This window comes from Macrotis lagotis, chromosome 6, assembly GCF_037893015.1.
Source record: "Macrotis lagotis isolate mMagLag1 chromosome 6, bilby.v1.9.chrom.fasta, whole genome shotgun sequence".
Lineage (NCBI taxonomy): Eukaryota > Metazoa > Chordata > Mammalia > Peramelemorphia > Peramelidae > Macrotis > Macrotis lagotis.
In genome coordinates, this window is record NC_133663.1 from 221,564,877 (window position 1) to 221,578,537 (window position 13,661).

The 13,661-nt window shown below is 35.0% G+C and overlaps 1 protein-coding gene across 3 annotated transcripts in view; it reads right to left on the reverse strand.

The window, feature by feature from the left end:
* PPEF1 (protein phosphatase with EF-hand domain 1) overlaps nucleotides 1-13,661 on the reverse strand; it is a 216,405-nt gene that overhangs the window by 136,952 nt on the left and 65,792 nt on the right. The gene's annotated exons all lie outside the window — the stretch shown is intronic.

Genomic DNA, 13,661 nt, shown 5'->3' on the forward strand with positions numbered 1-13,661 from the left:
AAAAATATGATTTCATCTAGAATCCTAAAATGGTGGGAACAAAAAAATCTAAATCACATTGTATGCTCTCTTTTTTTTTAATTTTTGAAAGTATATTGTCAATTCTCAATTATTTGGAACATTGCTATATAGTTTGTAGATTATCCTCATTTCCTGCATTTCTCATTTCTGTTATTCATCTATTTTTTTATTCAGTCATCCCATTGCTTATGAGTACTAATTCCAATAAGAAGAAGAAAGCTAAGAGAAAAGATTTCAATCAGTTTTGATGCTTTTCAGCAGGTACTACAGAAATTAGAAATAGTGGGGTAAAAAATCAATGGGTTTTATTTATTCTCATATACTTATTGTATATACTTATTCTCATAGAAGAGTTGATAGATATCTCTAATAAAATAATTTCAAGTTTTGCAATGGCTCTTTCCAGTTCCTCAGGGTATCATTTAGTGATTTAGTGCTAAAATGTACCAAATGGTATTCCAATGACTTGAGAGAGTTCATATGCCTCCCTATCTATGTCCTCAACAGTGAGATACTATCCCCACCCCCCAGTTCCCTCACAGATAACTCCTGCAATCCCTTGCATCTCCCTTTCTTGCTGCCAAAAAAGAGGAATCACTATCCCTTCTTCCCATGGCTCAGTCATGTTTTCAATAAAGAGGTGTTACCCATTCTCCTCTATGTATTACCTCCTCTCTTCCCAATTATACAAAAAGACAATGTTAGTCCATGATTGTTGCTATTTTTCATTTGACACCTCATGACCTCATTTGAGATTTTCTTGGCAAAGATAGTGGAGTAGTTTTGCCATTTTCTTTTCCAGCTAATTTTACAAATGAAGCATACAGGATTAAGTGACTTCCCTAGGGTCACACAGTAAGCAGGTAGGATCAGATTTGAATTCAAGAACATGAGTCTTCCTGACTACATGTCTGGCACTTTAACCTCTCTATCCAGGGAATCTGGAAAAATCCAATTTTTGACGCAGAAAAGTTTGGGGTTCTTTTTTCCTTTTTCTTTTAGGGGGTGTTTATAGTATCTTATTGTTTAATCTGGGTTAAGTATTTGGTCAGGCTCTGTGTCATCTGCTGACTTTTACATGTCATCTGCTGCTTCAGTCAAATTCCAAAAAATATTCCCACTTAATTTTTTATGCTAATCTGTGACATATCAAAATCACAATGGGGAAGGTCACAATGTGGAAGGGATAACTGTATTTACTCTAGATGTCTCTGGTCTTATTAGATACTGGTACATTAGTGTCAGAGACATATTTTCAGGAAATACAAAATAACTCTTGAGTTTAATGATTCTAATTACCAAAATCACAGAATTTTAGAGTTGAAAGTCACTTCCTTGGACATTTGATCTAACCCATACCCAAAAGTAATTCACAATGTAACATATCCAACAAGTGGTTATCTAGCTTCTTCCTCTTAAAGACCTCCAGTGAAGGATAACTTGGCAACTCATGAGGTGGCCCGTGGCACTTTTAAACAACTATTTGTTAGAAAGTATGTTTTTCTGGCATCGAGTCTAAATTTCCACACACATTGCTCCTGGTTCTGCCCTCTGGGGACAAAATACAGTGTCATCAGTCAATCCTCATAAACCATGAACTAAAGGTCTTTGACTTTCCCTGCTGCCCTCCTCTGTATTCTCACCAGTTTATCGATGTCATTCTTAAATTGTGATGTCCGGAACTAAATATAATACCAGAGTACCAGGGAATATCATTTCATTATTCTTAAAAACTATACTTTTGTGGGGCATCTAGGTGGCGCAGTGGATAAAGCACCGGCCCTGGAGTCAGGAGTACCTGGGTTCAAATCCAGTCTCAGACACTTAATAATTACCTAGCCATGTGGCCTTGGGCAAACCACTTAACCCTGTTTGCCTTGCAAAAAAAAAACTATACTTTTTTGATATAGTACAAAATCAAGTTAGTTTTTTTTAATTAGCACAATATATTGCTAATTCATAAAGAGCTTATAATCCACTAAAACTCATCAAAACTTTTTCAAACTGTTGTCCATAGGTATGCACAGAGGTAGGCAGAATCTATCTGGTTATCTGCATTACTATCTAACCATTCCTCCTTCATCCTACATTTGTGAAGATTTTTTATTAAACTAGGTATAAGATTTTAGTTATCCCTATGGAGTTTCAGCATACTAGATTAATTTCTCAGTCATTATCTTTTGATTCCTGGCTCTGTCATCCATTATTTCAGCTCTCTCCCATCTTTGTCTCATCTACACATGTGATGAGATCTATTCCTATAACCAAGTTACAAAAATTACTTAGTATAAGTCCAAGAACATATATTTGAAGGCCTGGTATCTCCTGTTAAGCTGACATTAAATCATTAATATACTCTTTGAATCCCATCATTCAATGTTTTAAGTACAACTAACTGTAGCATCAACTAACTGTCCATATCACTTCATCTTTTTCACAAGAATAATAATTTGAGATAATTGAGCAATTACTTTTCTAAATTCTAGATAAATCATATCTACAGTCTACCTTTGATCAACTAGTTTAGTGTCCCTGTCAAAAAAAAAGGAAATAGATAAATATGGCATGGCCTATTTCTTATATTGTTGAATTCTGATTTTTAATCTATTCTGCTATTCACTTCCATTTTATGAGTGAGTTCATTCCATTCACATTCAAAGTTATGAATTTTAAATTTGTATTGAATGTATTTCTATAATATAGAAAAAATAAGAAAAAATATTATACAGTAAATTGTAAATCAATTACATTTAACTTTCTCTTCCTTTTACGTAAATAATAGTTATCATGCAAGCTTCTTATTTTTCTTTTTTTCTTCCCTCCCCCCACCCTAGAAATGGCCACCATTTACACACAAATATTTACATATATAGGTAAAGATGTAAATTTATTCTATATATGTATCTATTATCATTTCTTTCTGTGGATAAAAGTAGTGTCTTCCTTAAAATAATTTTGTAGTTCATTTGGGTACTTATAATAGTTAAAATGACTTATTCACTCAAAATTATTCTAAAAACAATATTGTTGTTACTATATATAATGTTCTCTTGGTTCTACTCATTTCACTATTCATTATTTCATGCAAGTCTGTACATGTTTTTTCTATAATTAATGAGTTCACCACTTATAGCACAGTTGTATTCCATCACAATTATATACCACAACTTGTTCAGCTGTTTCCCAATTAATGGACTCTTTACCATCACAAAGAGAGCTATTATAAATATTTTAGAATACATTTTCTTTCTTTGAAAATAGATCTAATAATAGTAGTAATAGTAGTAGCAGTAATAATTAATAACTGTGCATTTCCTTTGCCCTGTCTCTCCTCAAAAGTCTGTTTTGCTTCTGATCACTGTCTCTCTTAATCTATCCTCTCTTCTATTACTTTTGTCCCCTTCCATTGTATCTTTTCCCTTCTATTTTCCTGTAGGCTAATATAGATTTCTATACCCAAATGAATGTGTATGTCACTAAGTGCCAACCCCTAACTTCCCCTTCACTATAAAAACTCTTCCTTTCATGCATCTTTTATGTGAGATAATTTTCTCCATTCTACCTCTCCCTTACCTCTTCTCACAGGGCATCCCTCCTTCTCATCCTTTCACTGTTTTTTTTAAATCACTCCATTAGCGTAAACTCACTTCCATAACCTTTGTCAATGTATACTACTTCTGAAGAGTTCTTGGGAGTTTATGGGAAGTATCAACTTCCCATAAATGAATGTAAATAATTTAACCTTATCCAATCCTTTATGATTTCTCTTTCATGTTTAACTTTTTATGTTTCTCTTGAGTCATATTTGAACGTCAAATTTTCAATTCAGCTTTAGTCTTTTAAAAAATGCTTAAAAGTCCTCTATTTTATTGAATATCCCTTTTTTTCCACTGAAGGATTCTTCTCATATTTGATGGGTAGGTGATTCTTGCTTTGCAATCCTAGCTCCTTTATGCTCTGGAATATCATATTGCAAACCCTTCAAATCCTTGGTGATATTCTGACTTTGACTCCACTATATTTGAATTATTTCTTTCTTAATGTTTGCAATATTTCTCCTTAATCTTGTAGTTTCATTTTAAGATTTCTATTTTATCCTCTGGTTCTGATATAAGGGTAGTTTTTGCTAACTTATTTTCTATGCTTTTTTGCCATGGCTTTCAGGTAGTCAAATAATGTTATGCTATCTTCAATTTATTTTCCAGGTCAGTTGTTTTTTACAATAAGATATTTCATATTTCCTTCTTTTTTATCTCTTGTGGAGTCTTCAGATTCCATTTGCCCAATTCTAACTTTTAAAGAAAGATTTTCTTCAGTGAGTTTTTATACTTCTTTTTCCATTTGTCCAAGTCTTCTGAATTCTTTTTAATCAGTGAATTTTTAAACCTCTTTTACATTTGATCTCATCTGTTTTTAAGGTGTTATTTTCTTTAGTACTTTTATACCTCTTTTATATTACTATTGATTCCTTTAATAATTTCTTGTATTATTATCCTTCCCTTTCCCAATTTTTTCTCTATTTCTCTTATTTGATTTTTGCAAGTCCTTTTGGACCCCTTTCAGAAAAGCTGGGTTTGTATTCAATTCACATTTTTCTTTGACACATTTTATGTCTTCTTTTTGTGTTTTGATCTTCTCTGTTTCCATGATAATTTTTTAATGGTCAAATTCTTTTTTATGTTATTTCCTCATTTTTCCAGCCTGTTTTTTACTTTTAATTTTACATAAAATTTGGGCTCAGTTTCTGGTGGGGGGAGCAGCCACTGTTTCAAAATTCAGGCTTCTCTTGCTGCTATTTTTAGACCTAATTCTGAGTTTTTGAAGGTTTTTGTTCTTCCAAGGTGGTATAATCTAAGAAAAGGTGTTTTACTCTCTAAATAACCACAAGCACTATTCTCCACCCTGCAACTATGATCAGGGGCCCATTTTCCCCTACTGCTGCAAGCATTAGTGCATGAGTGCTCTATTTTGTCCTGAACTGTATATGAGCAATGCAAGAGGGTGCTGCACTCAGTATCAGCACAGGGTTCCCTATAATCTACTTCTAACCAGTTATCCAACCTTCTGGACTGAGAATTCCCCAAGTAGTTGCTACCTCTGTTGCAATCACCTCCAAAGCCTGCTATTAGCTTACCAGGGCATGGGCTATGCTGTATTGTGCTCCAGGCCCAACCACAAGGGTAGGAATATCTTTTCTGGTAACAATCCACATTGTCTTGGGTTAGAAAATAGTTTCACCCAAACTTTGTTAGTTCTGCTGCTTTCAGAATTTGATTTGAGGCATTATTTTAAACACCTTGGAGAGGAATTTGGAGAGTTCAAGTGAGTTCCTGCCTTTACCCCACCATCTTTGATTGCCCGGCATAACCTATTCTTAATAAAAATCATTCTGCTTCTTTGTAATAATTTTTTTCTCCATACATTGAATAATTGCGCTTTAATTTTTTATCTGGAATATTTCTGGGAAGTTTCTTGGCCTCTATTTTTCAAACTCTTCCTTTCTTTTTTCTTTTTCTAAAATGGGACAATATTGGCCTTTTCCCCATTTTCCAGGACCACTCTTATTTTTCCTCTATCTTCCAATTATCATTCCTAGTGACTTTACAATCATGTCTGCATTTCTTTCATTACCAGGAGATAAAATTCATTCAGGTCAGTTGAATTTACCAAACTAACTACCTGTTTTCTTACTATCTCCCTTTTTTGTCATGGATTTTTTTGTTCTGTTACATCCAGTGGAAAAGTTATATTATTTGGCTGAAGAAATGGAAACAATTAAGGAGCAACTAGATCTGTTTTCTCACTGTTGTCAAATATAATGGTTTTATCTATTCCAGTTCTCCTATCCTTTCTAGAAAGTAGGAGGGAAAAGAAAGCTGATTCTTTTAACATGATTTTAAATTTCAATAACCCTTTACCAAACTAAATTCCAAAAAAAGTAGATAAAAATCAAAATAATAAAATTAAAAACCAAGAGAAAAACAATTGAATAATTTTATGTAAGGAAAACAGAGAATTCAAAAGACAATTAAGACTGACTTATGAAAAAACCCTCAAATTAACAGAACATGAAACAGAGTTCTTAAACTATCAAAACAAAATTAAACAAATGTTAAAGGAATTTCCCCAACAGGGAAAAAATCACTGGTAGAGAAAAATTTCATTAAAGGAGTAATCAGTAACTATGTTATACAAATAACTCCAAATAGTGAAAAACACTTTTCCAAATTTGAGGAGAAAAAGATATTTCTAATATTAATCCAAGGATCAATAAAGAAATAAAAACTATAGAACACTATATATTCTATGCACTAATGAGTATCACCATAAAATTTTAAAATAAATTCAAGGAAAAAGACTACAGCAACACATCCACGAAAAAATATATAGCTGATCACCACGACAAAGGTATATTTATATGAGAGATATAGGGATACTTTATCATTAGGAAAACAAATAGCATAATTAATTATATTAAAATAAAAGCATGATTTTGTTCACATGATTTTGTCAACAGATGCAGAAAATGGTCTAAGAAAAATAACACTCACTCAGGCTAAACATCCTTCAGTCATAGGCTTAGACAATTCCATAAACACTAAAATATTCATAGCCTAAGTACTTTTTGTGTTGGCAAAGAACTGGAAATAAAGCATATCCTTTTCAATTGAGGAATGATTAAATAAATTGTACTTAGGAAATGAATATTGTGGAAATATAGGAATAAAAGTATATAAATAATTCATAGAAACATAGGAAGACATATATTGATTAAAGCAAAGTGAAATAATTAGAAACAAAAACAATATAAAAATAATTACAACATAGACACAAAGAATTAAACTGAATGACCAAGCTTTACCCTACTGAGAAAATTTGTATCTCTCCCTTCTTTACAGAGTGGTAAGGAATATACACAATTCCACATGCTATCATAATCAGTTGATGTATTAGTTTTGGTTTTGTTTAGTTTTTTGCTGAACTGTTTTTTTCTTTGTTTTTTTATTCTGTATTATATGGTTAGTTTACTTGGGAGCTATTTGGAAATGATGCTGAAAAACTCTGGTCTAGTTACTAGTCATACTTAATTTGCACACCAGTGAAATAAAGAACCATGTTGCCAGATAAGGGACATTAAAAACACTTTTACTAATTAGATCTATGATTATTATGTATGCTTTTTAAAAAAATTATTAACATCTTTTTATTACATCTTGAGAATTTCTTTCAGTGCAATGTATTCCTCTCCTTTCCAAGAAAGCCGTCCCAATTAATAAATAAATTTTTTAAAGAAAAAGGGAGGGAAGAAGCTGACACAGTCAATCAACAACATTCATTAAGTACCTTCTGTTATAGTTCCAGGTATTGTGCTAAGTTCTAGGAATAAAAAGGAAAGCAAAGTTGCATTCTCAACAAGCTCCTAACAAAATGACAGAGACCAAGCAAACAGATATGTACAAGTAAATAATATACGCAATAATTAACAGAGAGAAGATGCTATGATCAAGATGAATTGAAAAATGCTTCCTTCAAAAGACAGATTTTAGTTGGGACTTAAAAGAAACCAGAAGGCAGAGATGTCAGTACATGGGGGTCAGCCATGTACATGAAAATGCTCAGGAGACAGAATGTAATTGGAGAGAAATCCAGAAGGTCAGTGTCATTGAACTGAAGAATATGTGCTGGAGGGAGGGGTAGGTTTTGAAGGGCTTTAAACAGCAGAGAATTGTCTATGTGATCCTGGAAGTGACAGGGAACTACTAGAATTTGCTGGGGTAACTTGGTCAAAGGTGAAGATCAATTTGACAACTAAATGGAGGATGAACTGGAAAGGGGAGAGACATATGGTAGGAAGATCAATTGGTAGGCTATTGAAATAGTCCAGGAGAGAGATGATGAGCAGGTAATCATGTCATAGGAGGGAAGAGAGCATATATTAAAGATGTTACAGATATAAAATTGATAGCATTGGATAACAGACTAGATATGCACAAGAGAGAAGAAATAAGGATGACTCTTCTCTAGTGTGTGAGAGAAGAGTCAAGATTGCAAACCTAGGTGGCTGGGGAAATGAGATTGCCCCCATAAGTATAAGAAAGTTAGAGATTGGGGAAAGAAGGGTTTAGAGAAAAAGACAATGAGTTCGATTTTAGGCATGTTGAATTTAAGATATCTATTGAACATTCAGTTCAATATGTGTCTAAGGCAGTTGATGTGAGATTGGAGGGCAATAGAGAGGTAGAGCAGAAAAGGTGGATTTGAAAATTGTCAGAAAAGATGGATAATTAAATTTACAGGAACTTATGACATTATAAAATGAAGTAATATAGATAAAACCCTATTACACACTTACAGAAAATATATATCTGGATGAAGATCCAGTGAAGGAATCCCTGAAGAAGTTTGCTAGGTAGGAAGAGAATTAGGAGTAAGAGTAGCACCCCAAAAACTTGAGAAGAGACTATCAAGACAGGATAGTGATCAACAGTATCAAAAGATAAAGAGAGGACAGGAAGGATGAATATTGAGAAGAGGCCATTGATTTAGAACTTAAGAGATCATTGGTAATTCTAGAGAGGCAGTTTTATTGTAATGATGAAGTAGTAAGCTAAGATTGCAAGGGTAAAAAAAGAGAATGAGAGGACAAGAAATGGAATCACCTATTATTGATGACCTTTGTGATGAATTTAGTCATAAAAGGCAGAAGAGATAGATGGCAACATTTAGCAGAGATGAGAGAACCAAGTGAGTTTTTTGAGGCTAGGAGAGATAAGGCCATAGAAAATGAGCCAGTATACAGTGAGAGATTGAAAATAAGTGATAGGGGCGGCTAGGTAGCATAGTGGATAAAGCACTGGCCAGGGAGTCAGGAGAACCTGGGTTCAAATCCGGTCTCAGACACTTAATAATTACCTAGCTGTGTGGCCTTGGGCAAGCCACTTAACCCTGTTTGCCTTGCAAAAACCTAAAAAAAAATTAAAAAAAAGAAAATAAGTTATAAGAGAGAGAGAGAGAGAGAGAGAGAGAGAGAGAGAGAGAGAGAGAGAGAGAGAGAGAATAATAGAGAGGGTAATCTGTTGGAAGAGATGGGATGGAATGGGATCATTTGTGCAGATAAAGAAGTTAGCCTTGCAAAGGAGTAAGGTTGCCTCTCCATAAGATAGGGTCAAAGAGGAGAGAGGCAGAAGGCATATGGGAACAAAAAAGAACTCATTATGAATGGTCTCAATGGCACAGGAATTAAGAGGGATCAGGAAAATATAATCTTCCTTCTCAATAAAAGGTAGAATTTTAGTTGGAACTTGAAAGACCAAGAAAGCCACAGGCAAAGATAATGAGAATGATCATTTTAAGTATGAGAGTCAGCCAGTGAAAATGCCCAGAATCAAGAGATGAATGTCTTGTTCAAAGACAACAAGGAGGACAATGTCACTGGATTAGAGAATATGTGGTGGGGGGGAGGTTGTAATGTATAAGAAGACTTGGGAATAGGATGAAAGCAGATCTGAACATGAAATGGATTTTATATTTGTTTGTGGAAGTTATAGGGAACCACTGGAGTGGGAAAGAAGGACAGAGTGGACATGGTAAGATGTGTACTTTAGAAAGATCAATTTGGCAGCTGAGTAGAGGAAGGGCTGAAGTGGGGAAAGACTGATGGCAGACAAACCAATCAGCAAGTTATTGAAGTAATCTGTAGAGTACAAATAAGGTGATGAAGTGGCAGTGTCCTAGGAGAGAAGGGAGACTATATGAGAAATGTTAAGAAGGTAAAAATTGACAGTAAAAGGAAAAATCGAGGAAGCTGTTTTAGACAGCCTTCTCAAAGAGTTTAGCTAAAAAAGGGAAGAAATGTATGAAATGATAGCAGAGATAGAAAAATGATGAAGGAAAAATAGGTTCATTTATAGGCAGTAAGGAAGCAGCCTATAAATGTGTCTATTTTTCCTTCATCAAGGAAGGACTGGCTGGCCAATATGGCAGAGAGAAGACAGGCACAGTTCTAAAGTCTCCTGATCTTTCCCCATCTATCATATGAAACAAACCTCTTAAAAGAAATCCGACCCAAAAAACGTAAAAAGAAAAGCCAGGAGAAAGAACATCTACCTCAAGATTTGTTTCCCTCAGCAGCACTGGACGAATTCAGGCGGCACAGAGGATGGATCAGCCCTGCATCAGTCAGATTAGCAACTGAATTGGAGTCAGGGACTCTGAGGGCCCAAGAGCGGCACCTGCTGGATCAGCAGTGGGGTTAGATGGCAAGAGCTTGAGTCAGCTGGGGAGCAGGGGCACACTGACCCTCTGGAGCTTGCCAACAGGGCTGGGGGGGAGAGCTCTGGTGCAGAATAGCTGCGGACACACCATCCCTGGGCTACTCTGGTCTGAGGAACTCTGAGTCCATGCCTCCACTGCTGCAGAGGCCTCATCCAGGAACAAACAATAGCAGAGTACTTCCTGCCTCAAGCCCAGGTGTGTGAGCAGAAGAATCAGCCCAGCTGACAATCAAGAGAGGAATGACCTCAGGCCAGGGTAAAGCTCACCATTGATTGAAGGCAAAAGGAGTCATTAGCTCCAACTTCTCCCTTCAAGCTAAGGGAGTAGGCCTCAATCAAGGTCAGTTTCACTCCAGAAAAAGCAACCATCACCTCCTACTGGCCAGAAAGAGAAATTGCACTCAGTGAGTAAAGCCTCTAGCGATACCAAGCCCCTGTGAACCAGCCCCTCCCCAACTCAAGGTCTTAGCAAAATGAAGAAGGGTCAGCGGAAAGGTGGATCCATACCAAGGGAATGACCCTAACTCAGAGAGACCTAGAACCTCTCAGGAGAATACAACTTGGTCTTCAACACAGAAAGACTTCCTTGAAGAAATAAGGAAGGAGTTCAAAAATCAACAGGAAAATTTGGGAGAGACAATTAATACCTTGCAACAAGAAAACAAATCCTTAAAAAATACAATTGGGAAAATAGAAAATGAGAAAACATTTCTCAGATCATCAATTGGACAAATACAAAATGAGAATAATTCTCTCAGATCCACAATTGGGCAAATGCAAAAAGAAAATAAATCCCTCAAAACCTCAATTTGGTCAAATGGAAAGCTCTTTCAAAAGTAAAATGGACCAATTGGAAAAGGAGTTGCATAAGGTTAATGAAGACAACTCCTCTCTAAAAAAAAAAAAGAGTCTAAAGAAACTAGTGACTCCATGAGACAGCAAGAAACAGATAAGCAAAACCAAAAAAAAATAGAAAAAATAGAAGAAAATGTAAAATACCTCATCAGCAAAACCACTGAACTTGAGAATAGGTCAAGGAGGGGCAACACGAAAATTATTGGACATCCTGAGAACATTGAAGAGAAAAAAAGCCTGGACATAATATTACAGGATCTAGTGATAGAAAACTGCCCTGATATCATGGAAACAAAGGGCAAAATCATTATTGAAAGAATACATAGTTCCCCTCCAGAAAAAGATCCTAAAGTGAAAACACCAAGGAATATTGTGGCCAAATTCCAGAACTATCAGAGAAAAGAGAAAATCCTTCAGGCAGCCAGAAAGAAACAATTTAAATATCAAGGAGCCACAGTAAGGATTATGCAGGATCTGGCTGCATCAACATTAAGGGATCAAAGGGCATGGAACGAGATATTTCGAAGAGTAAGGGAGCTTGGAATGCAGTCAAGAATCTACTTTCCCGCAAAGCTGAGCCTTCTCTTCCAGGGAAAAAGATGAATATTTAAAGAAATGGAAGAATTCCAAAAATTCCTGATGAAAAGACCACAGCTAAATAGAAAATTTGGTCATCAAACAGGAGGTTCAAGAGACACACGAAAAGGTAAAAAAAAGAGGGGGGGGCAGTCAAAAAAATTGCTAGCCAATAAGTTGAAACTGGCTATATTACAGCATGGGGAAGACGATTCTCATAATTCTTGAGAATTGTAACTCTAGCTGAGAGAATATACCTAGCCAGAAGTGATGGACATTCATGACCTATCCATGAGACTGCTATCCAGTGGGATGTAACTGGCTTTAACCCCCCTTGGGAGAAAGACTCTAATAACTCTCAAGAATTTTAACTCTATTAGAGAGAATGTACATAGCTAGAAGTAACAGATACTCAGAATTTTCTATGACTCAGATAGAATGATCTAAAAAAACACTACCTCCTTAAAAAGGGGGACAGGAAGGAGATGGGAGGAGTGGGGGGACTGAAGGGGGTAAATCTTATTACACTAAGAGGTACAAAATGCCTATGGTAATAGAGGGGAAGAAGGGAGCAGAGGAGAAACACCTGAATCTTGTTCTCATCAGATTTGGCTTAAAGTCAACTTACATATACTTAGTTAATTTAAAAAACATCTAACCTTTCAAGTATTAAAAGAGGAAAAAGGGAGGGGGGACAGCTAAAGGGAAGGGGAGTAGGGGAAAAAGGGGGAAATAACAAAAGGAAGGGAAGGGAAACAGGAAAAGGGAAAGGGGAAAGAAAGGGTAGGGTGTGATATAGGAGGATGAACTCTCCCTTAAAACATAAGCAAATAGCAGAGCAGATTAAAAACCAGAATCCAATAATATACTGCTTACAAGAAACTAATTTGAAGCAGATAGATACACATAGAGTAAAGGTGAAAGGTTGGAGCAAAATATATTTTGCTTCAGCTGAAGTAAAAGAAAAAGCAGGGATAGGAATCCTTATCTCAGACAAAGCAGCAGCAAAAATAGATAGTATTAAAAGAGATAAGGAAGGAAACTTTATCCTCCTAAAATGTACAATTGACAATAAAGCTATTTCAATAATGATTATATATGCACCCAATGGGATTTCCTTATGAAAATGAAATGAAGGATTTTCTTAGAGGAGAAGCTGAAAGCTGAAAGAACTACAGAAACATAGACAGCAAAACTCTACTAGTGGGAGACCTCAAACTCCCACTCTCAGATCTAGATAAATTGAATCATAAAATAAACAAGAAAGAGGTTAAGGAGGTAAATAAACTAGATATGGTAGACTTATGGAGGAAATTGAATGGGGATAGAAAGGAATATACCTTTCTCTCTACAGTACATGGAACTTATACAAAAATTGACCATGTACTAGGACATAAAAACCTAATAATTAACTGCAGAAAGGCAGAAATAGTGAATACATCTTTCTCAGATCACAATGCAATAAAAGTCATTTGCAATATTGGGCCAAGTAGATATAAACCCAGAACAAATTGGAAACTGAATAACTTCATTTTAAAGAATGAATGGACCAAAAAACAAATCATAGAAAGAATTAACCATTTTATCCTAGATAATAATAATAATGAAACAACATACCAAAACCTCTCAGGGGATATATTATAGCTTTAAATGCTTACATGAATAAATTGTAGAAAGAGGAAATCAATGAATTAAACATACAATTAAAAAAATTAGTGAAAGAACAAATTAAAAATCCCCAATTAAATACCAAATTAGAAATTCTAAAAATTAAAGGAGAAATTAATAAAATTGAAAGCAAAAAATATTGAATTAATAAATAAAGCCAACATTTGGTATTATGAAAAAAACCAATAAAATTGACAAACCCCTTGTCAATTTGATTTAAAAAAAAGAAGAAAACCAAATTGCTAGTATCATAAATGAAAAAGATGA